Source organism: Ischnura elegans, chromosome 8 (genome assembly GCF_921293095.1).
Source record: "Ischnura elegans chromosome 8, ioIscEleg1.1, whole genome shotgun sequence".
NCBI classification, from domain to species: Eukaryota; Metazoa; Arthropoda; class Insecta; order Odonata; family Coenagrionidae; genus Ischnura; species Ischnura elegans.
In genome coordinates this window covers 48,892,386-48,909,801 of record NC_060253.1, presented here as the reverse complement: position 1 = coordinate 48,909,801, position 17,416 = coordinate 48,892,386, and the positions used below count along the sequence as shown (strand labels likewise).

The 17,416-nt window shown below is 38.7% G+C and overlaps 1 protein-coding gene and 1 non-coding gene across 2 annotated transcripts in view; one reads left to right on the top strand and one right to left on the bottom strand.

Annotated features, from left to right (window-relative positions):
- The window catches only part of LOC124163432 (semaphorin-5B), a 318,709-nt gene that overhangs the window by 51,731 nt on the left and 249,562 nt on the right, over positions 1 to 17,416 (top strand). The window lies entirely within an intron of this gene.
- Trnam-cau lies at positions 1,694 to 1,765 on the bottom strand. Its single transcript has one exon. It is a non-coding gene; the product is annotated as a tRNA-Met (tRNA).

Here is a 17,416-nt window from a genome sequence, read left to right as displayed (position 1 = left end):
GATGCTTCTAGGGGGAGGAGTGCAGCTGCCCCCTCCTGCCCCTCGCTGGGTACGCCCATGGTATCACATATGATATACATACTCATTGAAAACTTCTCCTATATTAATTACATCTATATATATCACTAGGGTAAATCCTCTTATTCGTTTCTCATGCGGGGAGCTGACTTCCTTCAACATAATTAGAAGCTGATCACCTTTGGTACATACTGACTGCTTCGAAAACCACATAGTAAAACGGGATGTATATTATCTTCTTAACCAGCAATGAGTATAGTGTATCACATGTGATACAAAATGCAGTGAAGGGTTAAGATCCTTTATTGTTAGGGGGAAAACAAGTTCCTACACTTATCTGTTCGGCAAAACATCTCTTTCATTTTATCGTTTCTGTGGGACTAAGAAATCAATGCGACTACATTGAGGAGGCTCCAGTGCTTTCCCGTCGAAGTTTGCTTTTGTTGCAGCTTTTTAATCGCATTTGATTATTTCCAAAAATGTCCGCAGCACGGAGCTGAGTGCAGAGAGATACATAGACTGAAACCTGAAAACCTGAACCTGAAAACTCGGACTTGAAAATATGATGGGGTTCGAATATGATGTTCTCCGTATCGCTCTCACAGAGTTTCTCTCATTTTAGAATATTAAAATTTTTAGCCTAGACGACGAAACTCCTTTTTTTTGCGATTCTAGTAATTCGGGAGGAGTTTGCAAAAAAACGGAAAATTTCGCCTCGTGGCGTTCTTAAATATATCAGCTTTCAATTGCTCAATCAGTCTAGGCCTACCGAGTAGCCTCCGAGTGTCTAGCAGCTCCCAGCGCAATTCGTTTAATAACCGAGTAGAACGCTTTCTTTAGCACGGTGCAGTTTTGACGAAAAGTGTTGCGTCTGCAACCTGTTGTACTGTCTTCCGGCCATTTACTTATGTTCGTTTTCCAGTTGAGGTGAGGGTGGGTATTGAAGGGTGGTAGTAGAGGGGGTGGGGGTGAACTAGTTTCCTCCCCTCCTTCTTCACTTCCTTTTATACGAGATATGGTCCGTAGACGTAATAATTCACTCAATATTCAGATTGCCGCTTGGCGCTTTGTTGGTAAACTCATTGCATTTTTTTTAAGTTCTCTGAGCGTGATTTTCGCGACTCATAACTTTCATCTCAAACTTACTTTTCTAATATTCACTCCCTCTATTTCGTTGAACAAGATTTTCAATTTCTTTGAGGACGGAATATGTCGAAAATATTGTGTTTTGATCCATTATCACCAAGCAGTTTATTGATTGAAACACGTGGCACCATTGTTGTACAGAAGCGTAACTCTTTGTCGACTTTATACTGCATCTTTATACTACTTAACATAGGCGGATCCAGGGGGGGGGGCACGGGGGCACGTGCCCCCCCCAGACCCTCAAAAATATGCAAGATTTTTGATACAGTCCCATTATCATTGCATTCATTTTGTATTACGAGGTATCCTTGTGCCCCACCCAGAACAAAATCCTGGATACGGCCTTGCTTGTGCCCCTCCCAGAAAAAAATCCTGGATCCGCCCCTGCTACTTAACCATATGTTTGGAAATATGTGTTGCATCAAAGCGATGGTAAAAATATTTATCTTTGTGAACTTAACTACTCGGAATAATTTGAATTTTTTTCACCTAGTTGATTGTAGTAAATTGAGCTCGAGCAAAAAAAAGTTAGCAGAGCGTGGTTTCGATCCACGGACCTCTGGGTTATGGGCCCAGCACGCTTCCACTGCGCCACTCTGCTGTATTGGTGAAGGTGGGACTTGCATTTGTGAATTTGAGTTCAAATGAGGATGACGTCACAAATTAAGCAAAATAAGGGCATAGTTTAGAAGTTCAAAAATTGGCCCCCATCGGCGCGCGAGTATCGGCTCACTTCTGCGTAAACGGTTCACCTCCCATGAATCATCGTTACTACTTCGAGAAAAGAATGACCCATTAAGCGATTCATTTGAAGATCATACAGCTTTCATATCGCGTTCATCTTCACTCGGAAATATGGAAGAATTCACCTGAATTGTGGCTCACAATGGATGAGTGATAAAACTGGACAAAGTAAGTACTATGTACATACAATGCTGGTTGGAACGATTTCCGTTTCAGTAAATTGGGACATTAGCTGTCGGAATTTTCGTACCTATGTTGAAAATGTTATCTTTTACGACCTACGATGACAGATTTCAGCTAAGACAGTTAATTATCAGTTATCAAAATTTACTTTAATATACAAATTGTTACAAAAAACATGATTTTTCCAGAGGTACACTGTGAATATTATTAAGTACACTTTTATTTTAAGTTCTCTTTTGTCTTTTACCAGCCATTTTATTCATAATTCATTTATCGAGAGACTTCTAAGGGAAGAAGTCACCCCTTAGCGAAGTGTTCTTCATATACGTGTGGTTCAATGTTAGATACGCTAATAAATTTCACTTCACTTATTAACTGTTTTTATCAGGAAATGGGCCATTTATGTCCATCCAAGTTAGACTTTTTCTTCGGGAGTTGCTTAATGAGTGTGGTTTGCTGAATGGAAAGTTGCCAAAACCCTGGAATAGAAAACTGAAACATTAAAAAAAAAATCGAAGTGTCCGGATGAAGCATCAAAAAAAATGTATTGACCTGAAATCCAAAGTTGTGAGCTTTAACGAGTTGGAATAGGTCCAGGACTCGAACGAAACGTCGATTTGCGTTCGCCGCTGGTTTAATGTGATCAGATGTAAAAAGTACCGGTTTCGTCGTCTCAGTCAACGCGGTGGATTGAAATATGAAACCGGTAGTTTGTGCGTCTCTTCGCATTTTAAATCTGACCAGACCTCTCAATCGTTCCCCATTTACGGCCGCAGTATTCTCTAAACATTTGCGAAATCAGATATAGGTCGTGCGGGCAACTGGATCTATCTCAGGTATCTTATAACATCAACAACTTCGATCACATACATAATCATTTACGCCCCGTGATACACTTTTGCATTTTGGCGCTTGGCAACAGCATTAAAACGGATTTCTGACGTCACAATTTTTATTGTAGCAACTGTGGAATCCATTCATGTCTTGGACAAAAAAAAACACTGATAATGCACCTAATGTACCAAAATGTTTCTTCTTTCCCTCAAATCTAAACGTCACGCTGCTAAACCTTAGTCGGCTGAAAATGGAAAGAATTATTTACGTCGTTAATGAATCTCAAGTGGAGGGATCATCATAGTTAGTGCAACTTATTTCAGTCATACGCTTATCTTCATGCTCGAATTGTTAGATCAAATGTTTGTCATTTTTATCGTTCTAGTTAGAACATATATTCTGGCGGTAGCGTCTTCCGTTGTGATCGCGATTATATAAGTCGAGAATGCAGCAGATCAATAAAAAAAACGTGAAAAACCCACAAAGAAATATTTTCCGTCGAAAGAATGGGCTGTAATTTGCCGAACTGGTCGGAATAAAATAGTAACAAAATAGGCAATTTTGGCGTCGTACTATTCGTGGTTTTAAGATTGCCGCGGTTCTCTGCCTGGTCCAACAATGCAATCGAACGCGTCAATCCGTTACGCCTGACTTCCGCTGTGGCAACCACTTCCGATAGGTCGTTTTGTGCCCCGTTGCTATTTACCTGAGAAATCTGGGCTTGGAGCGCGGTTTGGCACAGTTTTGCCATTAAATAGGGTCGTTAGAGTTCTCCCGATTGCTGGGAAACAATCGATTTTGCGTCATTTCCATCCGCTTCATAATTTATGTTTGTACTCTGTAATTGCTATTTTCCTACTCGTAATTGAGGTTGCACTGCGAAACCAGGGAAAGTCATTTCGGTGAAAAATTCCCCGAGCTACTTACTCGTGTTTTACAGACTGCCGTTAAAAGATTGCATTTTTTGTTTGTTGCATAGGAAAGGAAATTTCATGGTAAATATTTTGATTTATTTTGGTATAAGCCTTTATGCTTATGGAATGAAATGAGGACCCGACAAGTCAAGGGGTGCCTGTGAAATTTAGTAATTTCTGAGATAAGTGCAAATAATGATTTTTTGGGTACACAATATAACTATGGTAAAAGGATACAAGTGAATCCGGTTGGGTCCTCAAAATAAATCCCGTTCGGTAACTTCTTTGGGGAGATAAAGGTCAAGAAGAAATTTTCCATCAAAACGAGGCTCTTAACGAGGATTTCGATATGGCACAAACAGTGGCGAATTGAGATGTAAGATGAGGAATAAACATGCACAATGGTTTCTATATTTATTTGTTTGTACTAGAGGATGATAGTGTACTGCGTAGAGCAGGGGCGGATCCAGGATTTATTTCTAGGGGACGCACAAGCAAGGCCATTCCCAGGATATTGTTCTGGGGGGGGGGGGCACAAGTATACCCCGTGATACAAAACGAACGCAATTATAACGGGACCATTTTAAAAATCTTGCATACTTTTTAAGGGCCTGGAGGGGAGCGAGGGGCACGTACCCCCGTGCCCACCCCTAAATCCGCCTTTGGCGTAGAGTACCTACTTGGCTGATGATTGAGTAGTCCCAGGTTCAAATAGCAGGTAAATCCTTCGGAGACTCCCAAACAAAACCACCAAGTGCGACGTATCCCAATGTAAACGATGCCCCCTTAAACGTAGCCCCCTTCTCTGAATGAATGGAATTCACGCGTTCAGGGCTTAGTCCTGGGTGAGGTCCACCTTCACATGTCCATACCATCCTTCGGGTTGAAACATTTGCGTGCGTGCTGAAATAATCGGCGCAAAGTCAGGGCTTCTTAGAACCAGTTTTATAATGCCTGTTTAGCACTAACCATAAGATGATACAACCTTCAACTTTACCTAGAGGATGATAATATGCACCGTAGAGTACCTGCTTGGCTGCTGATCGAGTGGTCCCGGGTTAAAATCCCAGGTAAATCCTAATTAAATAGAAAAAAGGGGCGTGTTAGACACATTTATGAAAGGCCATCTTCGTACGGTGGAAAGCGATTTATATACCAATCCGTTAGGTATAAATCTCCCTTATTTTAACGTCTAGGTTAATTTAAAGGCTGTTTCATCTTAAGGTTAGCGTTAACCATAGGTTTTGAAATCGGTCCTTATTTTGGTGTGGAAAGACTATTGTTTGCGTATGCTATTGTCCTGTCACCACTATGGAATGCTGTGAACGGCTCTCCGGTTAATATCTATGTTACTGATCTATTTGACAAACGATTCTGAGTGCGATGCTGCCTAAGAACAGATATATTTCATTGCTAAAAGTAGACTCAAACTTAGAGCCTCATCACATTTGTAAGCCCTACGGAAACGTTAAAATAAGGGAGATTTATGTCTAAAGAATTGGTACATAAATTGCTTTCCCCCGTGCGAAGATGGCCTTTAATAAATGTGTCTAACACGCACCTTCTTTTCTATTTTGTAAAACGATCCGTAAGTGCGCCTCATATTGCATTCTTTGAATTAAGATCATTTTATGTTACCCTCCTGGGATTTAAGGCCGGGAAATCGTCACCTTGCTCCAGATAGCGAAATAAAATAAAATTTCGGTGGGGTTTCGTTTTTTCGGTCACGACGGACGTGATAATTCAATCCCGAAAGTAAGTTAATGCGCTTTTCTCAACTCGGCTGCGATCATCCTAGCTTCCCTCCGCTGTGTGCCTGAAAGGCCGGTTACCTACACTGCTTTGAATTGCAAATCGGCTTAAAAGGGAGGTGGGACGGAAAGGGAAAGAAATAAATAAAATTATAATAAAAAGTAAGGGTGACGGAAAGGTGTTGGGAGAAAAAGGTGTAAGCCGACAACAATGGCTGCCTGAGTGAGATTTGGTTGAATGGGGTCCTGGCCCAGGCGGGTGAGTCAAAAGTGACGAATGACTTCAATTGTTTCCGCGGCTGAGCGCCCCGTTATAAGCGTACGGCTCTTGTTTGGGCGTTGCGCTTTTCTCCTCTTCACTTGCTTGACGTATCACGTGACGATCACCCATTCTATGCTTTCTCGAAGAAACGGCGGATCTCGTAATCGGAATAGATGAATGGTTTGCTTTTTCACCTTCCCACACCTCGCTCCTGACTTTAGGGACACCTAGAAGAGTTTGGTATGAGCAAGTCGATATCGCAATTAGCGTTACAACGGGGACAACTTATCGAGATTCCACAGAAATACTAAGTTCATTATACATTAACCCAAGAGACCAGTGAAGTTAACTGTTTTCTGGAGAGAAATCTTGGAAAAGCATATTAAGTGATACACAAATATATAGTGCTGTTAACTTAATTTTAATTTGACGAACGTGTTTTGATTGGCTTGCAATTATTATCAGGTACTACCATGAAACCAGGTTTATTTATTTATTTAGTTAATCCAAAAACAGCACGAGGCCAATTACAGAGGACTGGAGAAACAATTTCATAATATTAAGCAACGTAACCAACAATAACAAAAAATATTCAACAGTATTTACAAATAAATAACAAAGGATAGTCATCGAGTGGTGCGAGGAATAGGGGGAAAATTACGATAGTGAGGGTGTAAGTTGGGTGAGGGATGAAAAAAAGGATCAAATTTTTGGAACACAATTGGCATAGGAGTTAATTGAAGAAGAAGAAGAAGGAAGAAGAAGTCTATCAATTTAATATCATCAATATCGTTAACAGTCATCAATCCGAAGATTTGTTTGACATAGATCCTCGCTCCATTCTCCAAAATGTCCATCGCTTTATGTTAGTACTCAATTTTCTCCAATCTTCTCAAATTTCTCCAATGCAATCTCTTATCTCTTATTTTTTCCATCATAATTCGTTTATTTTTCATTCCTTATCACCTGCTTCATATATCTCATTTGAGTACTCCCTTAGCCATTATTAGTGATACGTGAAAATCGAATATGCGATATTGATGCGATACACGTGAATAAATACGACATAGGCGCAATGACTGGACTTTTATGTTATTTAAACCGCAAATTTGCCTCTTCGATGGCAAAATTCGTAAATTCAGAGCCCGACCCCCGCTACGCCACTGAATGATGGGCCTTACTGCTTCATAGATAGTTATATGTATTTTCATCGGCAACTACTGGAGAGGTTGAGGGAGAATACTGGTAGATTCTGCGATGTTAAGCAAATATTTCTTGCCATCTGCCAAGAAAAAACTGAGTTTGATAATTCTGCACTCCACAAAATCTGAACACCAGTTAGCATCGTGGATGCCGAGAGGTTTTTCAGCCAGTACAATCTAGTTGTGACTGACAGACGCAACCGGTTGAAGGAGGAAATTGTTGAAACTTGTTCAATGTTGATGTCTAACTCGTGTAAATGATATTCAGGCTACTAATATCATTTTTAATTATTTATTTCATATCTTATTCCTTAATTTATTATTATTATACCACATAATTATTTCAACAATTCCGTATTCTTATTATTGTTTTATCACACTTTGTCGTCAACTACTTGTGATACATTATGAAAATAAAGAAAAAAATTGATGCTGGAAATGCTGTAAACTGTAATTGAAAATGCTATCAAATTAAAACAAGAGTGCTATTTTCACGTATTTCTAGCCACGATTCTTTTTCCTTTGTCCTCCGACGATTTATTCCATCAGGCCATCGCCTCTTCTGATGTGACCAGTTGAGCTATCCCGACTTCTTATGGTTTTCAGAACACTTTCCTCCTACTCTTCTTGAGAAGTCCACACTACTCACACGATCCATCCATTTGATCTTCATCATTCTTTTGTAACACAACATTTAGGAAGCTCACTGACGTGGCTCCTCCTCTCTGCCATAATCAATGCCTCATTACCACAAAGAATTGTGCTGCAAATTAGTGTCCCATGAAATTTTTTTTTTGTTATATGAATCACATAATAGTTAGGAAGGGATAATTATGTGTTCCCATAGCATTTAATTTTTTGAGTCTTGCTAATTTATTATTCTGCTTCCACGGACTGTCATTAACAATTATTTTACTGTTGTTCTAATTGTTAATTGTTAAGTTTCTACAATAAAAAAACAACACACATCACAGGAAAATTCGCTCAATGATTGTTGTATTGTTAACTGGCTGGTTGGGGTGAACTTGGATTGCCGGGACAGCTTAAAAAGCGCCCGCGACGCGTCAAATAACGTGAAGTGGATTAACGAGATCAGGAACCTTTTACGTGTATTTGAAATGAAGTGTACATTGTGACGGCATCCAATAAACAGACCATGATGCAAACATTTAGAGTATAACTGCGCATCATTTGATGGCGCGCCGCGGTGGCAGTAGTGTCAAATTGGTCCTGATTTGATACGTCCATACCTTACTTTAATATCGGTCCGTTGGAACGTTTATTTCAGTATGCACGCCACTGTGTCGGAGGTGGCGTTTGATTTCCTCTTTCGCATACATTTGCGTCACTTTCAATTTAAATCGAACCCTTTCCTTTCGCTTCGGCGGGAGGATGTTAAATATATTTCATTTAAGAGATGGCGACTTGCCGACACTCTCGAAATCCAAATGGCGCTGTGAAATGCGCCGCTGTTCGAGTAATCATTCTCGAGATATGTATCGCATTTGGGGTTTCGACCCAGGTGCGATAGCGATTGTTCTTGTGGGATCGCTCAGGTTAGAACAAGATCATATATATACATTCGAGATATCGAGACGTCCTGTTCAGTGGGTCAGTCGAAAGCTGGTCTATTCTGCGTGTCACTTCAGATAAGGCACCTGCTCTGAACTGGTGAAACCATGTTCATGTCGAATCACACAGCCATGTTTTATTCCGCTCGCAATGTTTGGGTGATTTGCAGCCTACATAGTGTGCGCACAGTGAATTTGCCACGCAATACTGTCCCAAACTTAATTGCTGTTAATATCTGTGTCCATCAGAAGTTTTGGAGCATTATTGCTGCTATAAATAATACTATTACAACTACAAAAATGCAGGAAATGGCAGATGCACATACTTAAACCTATTAAAAATACTAAATATACTATTGCACTGGTACATACTTTAAATAAACTGTAAAAGTATACTATCAGATAATATGAAGCTATAATATAAAATACTATAAAACTATACTCTTACAATACTAAATGGAAGTGCTATTTAAAAATACTAGCTTGGAGTAGGTTGCGGTCTTCGAAGTATTTCTCTAAATCTTTTTACGAGCATAAATAAATGTTATATGCTATGATCGATTCACATTTTAGGCAAAATATCGGTTTCCTGTGTCAATGCCCTACTTCAAACGTAAGAAATGAATTTGGAAGCCATTTTAGCGCGGGGGGGTCGCTTTTTCTCCTTGAGCGAGCGTTGCAGTGTCACCTGTCTACCCTGAGGTGGTCCCCTGGTGCTCCGTTAGGTGTCTTTGTGTCACAGGTGCATGGTGTCCATAAAGTCCGTCCACTGAAAGCGGGGATCGAGTTGCGTAACTCGAGAGTGTGTTGTTTTTTTCCGCTTCTCCTCCTCCTGTCTTTAGCGAGATATCGCGCCGCCGTGTTGTGCGACGACCTGCTTTCTGACTTCGAATCTGGTCGACACCACCGCCTCCTTCTCTAATCCATCTACCCTTCCGTCGTGTGCCTTGCTCGCTGCCTGGGCTGGGCACAATTTCAAATACAAGTATTTTAAACGTGTATTTGAAATACATTTATAATTTGTATTTGGTATTTAAAATACATGACCTGAATGTATTTTGTATTTCAAATACAGATTTTTGGCATTTTCCCGTTCTAAAATAAAAAAATACATTCGTAAAACACTTTTGAAGTGGCACTTATGAATTAACACTTCTTTAACATTATGCTTCAGAGATTCCCGTCGTTGTTAGCATACGAGAAATATGGGAGATTTTGTTGTTAAAATACAATTTTTTCATAAATTTTATATTAGATGTACTGTATCTGATCTTAAACGAAAATCATATGGTATGAAATTTGTCTTTGATGAAAATCGATCGCTAGAATAAGTTGTATTCTTTGATACATCATACGATGAAAATAACAACCGAAGGTTTCAAATAAAAGTAATCGAAAAGAGCAAACACTTGTATAAATGTATCAAAAATTATTTTCCTAAAGTAAGCGATGAAAATACGGTCATTAATTGACCGTGGAAGCATCGGTAACAATTCGATGAAAATACCTGGCTCTAGGTTGGGACTGTCTGGAGGACGATCAAATTGTTCCCAATCAAACGATAAAATGAGGCCAGGTATATACCACGTTTATTTTAACCTGAAGAAACACGTAGGAGTTCTGCGCCATGATAGCGATGAAAGCGAAAAAACGTCAGTTTTTCTGTCTACATCTACATAATACCCCGGAAGCCGCCTAAAAGGCGTGTGGCAAGGGGTGTTAGGACACAAGCCAACTGTCAACTCAGGTGTCAATTTTCTATGACGACGGCGTACAAAATCTCTTTGTTCGATGTAATATCCTTATCGGAAATTATGTGGAAAAGTAGTTTAAAGCCCTGGATTTTATGTAAATATAAAATTGTTACCAAACATTAACTGGCTGTTTTACATTTCAAAACGGTTCTTACTTAAAACAAAGCGCCTCGTACTTCTTTATTAAAAGTTATTAAGCTTCCCTGGCAAAAAATAAGATTTTAATCTTCTGTGGTTGCCTCACACGACTTCCTCATGGTTGTGCAATATGTTTCGAGATCAGGACCATGTAGATGTCATTTGGGTTACTGTGGACGCCTTCCCGCGTCTGTCTGTTGACGACCGTGTTTTATTTATTTCGCCATTAATTTAATTTATTCGTTCGACTGTTGCTGCAATAAAGTCCACTTCCAAAAGCCCATTCAAGCGTTTTTGATGTTTTCAAATGGCGCGTTAACCGTTACCCATCAGCCTGTGTGTTATCCGTTTGTCTTTCGCTTCATCTTCATTGAAATTCGACTGTTGGGCAACGCGATCGTCGGTAGGTCTTGAGGAGGATATAATGTTGGTACAGTTTTATTACTCCATAAAAATAAAACGAGAGGCATAATTGAAATTCAGCGTTCTCGGCTATTTTCAGTCCTACAAGCATCACCTAAAACAAATGTAAATTTCCATAGTTGCCTTTTAAAGGCGTCATTGCTGAAATAAGAAAAGTAGGGGTGATTTTTTCATTAAAGTGCAATTTGAATTCATTATAAATGTATCCCTACCTTTTATTGCAACGCTTTGGGACTAAGAAGAGAACTTCCTGTTAGGATACGAAGAGGCGAATTAAAGATTTATAAAGAAGAGAGACATTGACCCTAAAAATATTAAAATTTACCCGCTAGTGATTGGATTTCTCAAGTATGGATGAATTGTTTTCTATTTTCCCTCTTGTGGAAGTTTGGTATTCTATATCCGTAACCTGTATGTATTATTACTGCGCGTTTCCAAACATGTGGGTACGTAATACCATTTTAGAAAATATTTCAATGGAAATAATAATATTTCGAGCTCAAATCCCGGCTGAAGACTTCGGGAACCCTAGAACAAAAATCTTCGAAGTTGACCCAGGAGAAAGGAATCCTTCAATATCCTGAACGTGTTAAATTCACCCGGCTGCTATGCAAACAAAATTCTTTTACCAACTCATTATCATACCTTGCTTTTGAGCGCAGTATTTTAACCTTAACTCAGTGTTTCAACCCGAAGGCTGGTTTTATATAGGTAAGGGCAAAGCTCACCCTATATTAACATACAGACGCTTGAATTACATAAATTCAGTGTAGGGGGGCAAATCCTTTCCCTGGGCTACCTCTCATTTTGTGGAATTTTTTAAGGGCGTCCTAAGGCTTCACCAGGGAATTGAACAAGGACTCTTCGATTAGAAGCTTCAAATACTCTATCCAGTAGTAATACTCCATCCTCCCTTATGAAGAAAGAAAGAATCCAGTGTGATTGCTTATTCCTCAATGTGTACTCCTTTGAGCAATGTCGACAATCTCGTTTAAGAGCCCTATCCAATCCAATCTCCGGGTTGAAACTCTTGAGAGAGCATTTTAGTACAAAAAACTACTATTAAAGTACAGTAGATTCTGGTTAATTGGGACATATCGGGACTTGTGCACTTTGCCCCAACTAAGCGGCTGCCCCAATTAGGCGAACTATCCTGTATATGGGCAAAAACAAACGTTGAAATGATAGAAAAAAGACTAAAGAATGTTTATAATGCAACATAAGTTTATTAGTCTATTCATTTGATTAATAAATCAGCGAGTTTAGTTATTTTATTATCATTTTTAAGAATTATAACATTTTTGTTAAAAATATTTTTCACAGCCTTGGGCGACGCTGAATGCTAAGTCCTATTAAAGAAAAGTCCTATCCTCTTGCGGATAACATAACAACAAGATCTTTCAAAATAGGGCAAGAATAGGAACATTTGTGAAAAATAAGAGAAAATCAAAGGAGAAAAATATAAAAAAATAGTATTCTCAAAACAAAAAATTCTTATTTCGTCGCGAGTATAGTCTATTTCGCCGACTCATGGCCCAATAAAGCGGCATGCTGTCCCAATTAAGCGGAGATTCCTCTGGGATATTCCTCTATTGGGTTTTGTTCTTCAAGATCTCCCCCAATTAAGCGGCTGCCCAAAGTAACCGGTGGACCCATTAAACGGAATCTACTGTACTAAAAAACAAGTGCCTACTGAAAAATATATGATTAAATTGGATTTATCGGTGCAGTCAGAAACTCCATGGCGTACCAAGCTCACTCTTAGTAAAATTATCCAGTTGTTGGATGTAAAAATACGGATTTTTTTATAATGAAAAAATTGTGCAATACCAGGTCATTTTATGCAAGACAGTCGTTAGTTAAATGACTCTTTTGAAAAGTTTATGCAATGGAAAGGTACTTAGTAACTCCTCTATCATATTACTTGTTAGAAACAGATGACGCCAATAGCATTTTGGACCCAGCAAACAAGGGAATAAGCCTAAAAGGTCGTGTTATTCACTGGCGATAATTCCTATGTACGTCTTATCATATTAGCATTATAAGTAAGCTTATTTATCGCTAATAGTACCGTGTAATAAAAGGTAAGCATCATAAGTGAGGTATATATAATTGCGAATTTTATATGTTACCACTTCTCAGGAAGAAACACAAGAAGTGCATACTGGTGGGAACAATCTTGGATTTATGAGCTGAGAAAAGAAATTTCGGACAGTATTAATTTTGAATTTTTCGTGTCGGGCCTTTTATTTACAGAATAGAAGCCGGTTTCTCTAAATTCGAGGTGATAGATATTCTTCCGTCAAGATTATTCCATGATTTAACTCTGGCATAACTTTTATTGACATAGTTCTTGAAAGGATAATATATCAAAAACCCGGGATTTCCTTTAAATAATTTAGTGAAATTCGCTGTTTCTTTGTTCTTATGATGAACGTTTTAGTTTTACCGAAAAGGTTAGTTCTAAATTATGCGTGATATTTCATCCTGCCATCGTAACTAACATCAGCGGAGGAGACCATCTGCTTTCTCGACGTAGTATATCATGAAATTTCACCACGCGACTATAAAATATCGCACCGACGCGTGTCTACGAAAAGTTTCCTATTCTGAGTTGCAATTCTATAATCTCGTCAGTTATTCTCAACTCTTAGTATCTTCTTAACTCTTACTTAGTTTCTCCTCTATTATATTACTTGTTGGAAACAGATGATGTCAATAGCATTTTTTTCCCAGTAAACAAGGGAATAAGCCTAAAAGGCCGTGTTATTCACTGGCGAGAATTCCTATGTAATAAGAATAATCGTCGCGATGCGAAAATTTAACGTATTTTATTCCTACTAATTGGTCCCCTGGTGTTTAAAAAGGAATTGAAAAAAAGGTTTTGGTACCAGTAGCAAAGGACCTGTGTAGTAAGACTTGAGCATTGCAGGATTCCAATTCGAAATAATTGTTTTTTTTTTTTTTTAATTTTGCACAGCTTTTTTTTTTCGATTTGAGCACTCTGTATGGTGCTGCTTAGTATCACCTCGCTCTTTTTTATACAGATTTGGGCGAATTTCAGCGTACGAGGATATTTAGTGTTGAAAGGCCGCATAATGAGTTAAAGATTATTTTTGATGGCATTATTATTGCGTTATGGCGTTATTGATGGCGTTATTGATGGTATTATTGATGTTTTAGGTCATCTATCACAAACAGTTTTACAGAGGTTTTTGGAACCTTATTTGGCCCGTGGTCATACTAACGCATGCTTAATACAACTATAAAGAGACGCTGTCCAGTGACTGCTTTCAATTTTTTTTGCAATTTCGTAGTAAGATTTGCGAAATTATGAATATATAAAGCAGATACACAATGCTTGGTGTTAATTGTTCATTGCATGTCTGAGATTGAGTGGATCTATTTTCAAGCATTATATAAACTATCTTCATTTTTCTCTTAAAATAGTGAAATCCCATAAATAATGATAAAACATCATAAGATAACCACACGGCCTGTTTATGTATGCTTTCGTTTTAAATAGGTATATGCGTCGTCTTGTTTTCTTGAAATCCATAACATTTTATTTGGAAGTTTACATTGCCTTAAAAAAACCATATTTTACATAAGTGTGATTTCCCGCTTCATATTGCGCTTGTATTTCTATGTGGCATTTTATGCTTATGTCAATTCATCGAACGAATGTCATCTGAATAGGATATTTCATGTCAGGAATAGTATATTTTCAGCATTTGTCAAATAGGTAATTATATTTTTAATGATAAACTAAGCGTTTCCATCGCTCTCTTTCTCATTCATCGTTTCTCTCAATGTCTTTTATCAACATTTTTCTATAGTGTTTTCATTCTGAGCTTCTGATTCTGTTGGTTAATATGATCCTTTTAAAAGTGTCTAAACAGATTAAATTACGGAATCATTCTGGTCACGTATGAATTTATTTTCTTCACAGGTAGGTATAAAAAAAACGCAAAGCTAAATCTGTTTTCTCTTTTTCCAGGTAAGTGATGTCTTCCCTCGGAAATGACTTTCTTTAGATTCTACAGAACTGGGACTGGTGAGTAGTGATATAACTTGGTGTATATAAATGGGATTTTTTTTTTAAATTCTCGGCGATGAATGAAGGCTTCTAGGGTTTCCCATCGGGTGTAGACTTCCTCGCCGTTTCGAAATTCAACTCGGCTTTTATACTTAGAAGGCGCTTAGTAAAGCTTCAAATTATTCGTACGATATCCAATGAAAGGTGTCCAAGCTTTGCTTAGCTGTGGATAGGCAGCAGCCCCCTTGAATCGTTCGATATAAGTTTCATTCTTTAACGTAAGAATGCATGAGTTTCTTGTGCTGTATCAAATACAGCTTATTTTATAACTCCATTTGCCTTCTTTTACATAGGTACATATATATTTTGTGTCATGAACTGGGAAGACATTATGTATGACCATTTAAAAAAAATGAAAAGTTCGTCTCTTTTGTACTTTTATGTAAGAGCATGCAAAACGTATTATTATTTCTGTTCCTATGGATTTTTAACGAAAAATCATTATTTTTCTCCTAAAAAATTTTTCGATTATGATGGGGTGTAAAAAAATATAAATTCGATCGATACCTCGAAACTTGTCCTAGCGAGACAGGATCGCTATGTAAGAGCAGAATCGAGTCAAAGACGTGTCAAGCGGTCGGACGGGAGAGGAAAAAAAAGTTGAGGCTTAATATAAAGAAGTTGGCGGGTTATCGGTGTCGTGATCTCGACTGTTTGGAGGGGAGACTGGTCCGGAGGAGAATGGTAGCCGTGGTGATATCTCACCCCCCTCCTCAACTTTAAAGAGACGACTATCGTGATCAGCGGGTGGTCCACCAATCACGGGACAGCTGATGGAATTCATGGCGTAGAGATCTCTGCATAATATGAAGTACTCCGCATAATGTAGTCTCGAGAGGGGGTGGTCACATTTGTGGGGACCACCTTACTTAAATTCGTCCATCTCCATTTCCCGCTACCAAAGGGTCGTTCACCCAATGCCGACATTTTATACTATTCGTTAAAAGAATGCGGTAAATGAAAGGTTGAGATAAGTTACGACAAGTCTTCTTCGCCCGAGCATTATCTCAAAACTCTCATTGATTTCCATAGAGGAAAAATTCCCCTGGATCAGAAACTGAAACTTGGACCAATGGCTTTCCGAACCAAGGCGCAGGCCATTATACGATCCACAGTCCTCAATTATCATGGCAAATTTAGCCAGAACCTTGATGTTGAGGAACTAAGGAACGTGGATAGCGTTTTGGTCTTGGCAGTGGCCTGGAAAGCATAATGTCCCTGTTTCAATTCTCACATTTGGGGAATTTTTTGTTTCCTTTGGCCATTAATGTGAATTTTACTCCTGTTCACGCGGTAGGCTGTAAATGCAGGATGTTTCAGGAGGAATCTACAATACTTTGGGATGTGGTAGGGGAGAAAATTTTAAGCATTTTTTGTCCATAAATATGGGGTTGCAACTTCTTTGTTACTGAACAATGACAATGCAAACAATTTTTTGGATGCGCTTTGGAGGTACAATAGAGACGGTTTTTCTTGGGTATCCAGCCTTTTCGAGATTAAAATTAATACTCAAGATTTTAAAAGCGTTAGATAATTAAGGTTGACGAAAATGTGCGATTATAAATTTTTGATAAAATTAATATTTGAGCTTGATTTAACGAGAGATTTGAACGAGAGTAGGTATAACGAGAGTATGAACCGATTACGATTACGCAATCTCACCCATTTTGAGATTTTAGATTTGGTTGGAGCGGCTCAGAATGGTATATACAGCAAGGGGCCGTATGAAGTCGAGGCCGAGGTACGTGACGTCATCAACTTACTTGGGAAAGGGCTAATGCTCTCGATTTTCCTCGCGGATAGTTGGAGATGTTGGAGACGGATCGAATAACGAAAATAATCGGTTCTATTTATTTTAGAAATACTGCCACAATGGGTAATAAGATAAAATTGGTAAATGAACCCGTGGTGTAAGTAACTTAGCATCCCTGCGCGTGACTGCGTGCAAACTTACTTGATGCACGGAGTAATTTAGGATAATTACACCTTGAATTTTCTCGGAAGAAATCACTCCGAAGTGGGATTCGTGATTTTGTTTCATTTATCATCTCATTTCTTATCCCAATTTATTATCCTCGCCATCTCGCCGTTCGATTTCTGTGCGCGACTCCGATGTATCGCAATGAACTCTCGTATATGCAGCAGGAGAAGAAGAGAAAGTCTTCGATTGGACTTCGTCGTTACAAGTGAGAAAGTTCGAAAGAGATTAGGGACTCGCGGAGAGGATAAAAAAAATTTGACGCAGGCGTCTCCATATACGTGCGATGCTCATTTTTTTTATAAGTATACGCCGCCTTCCCTTCATCTGTTATTTTTTTTATTTCGGTTGCCGCCCGAAAGAGGGGAGGTTGGTGGAAATTTTGCTTCGGTGAACCGG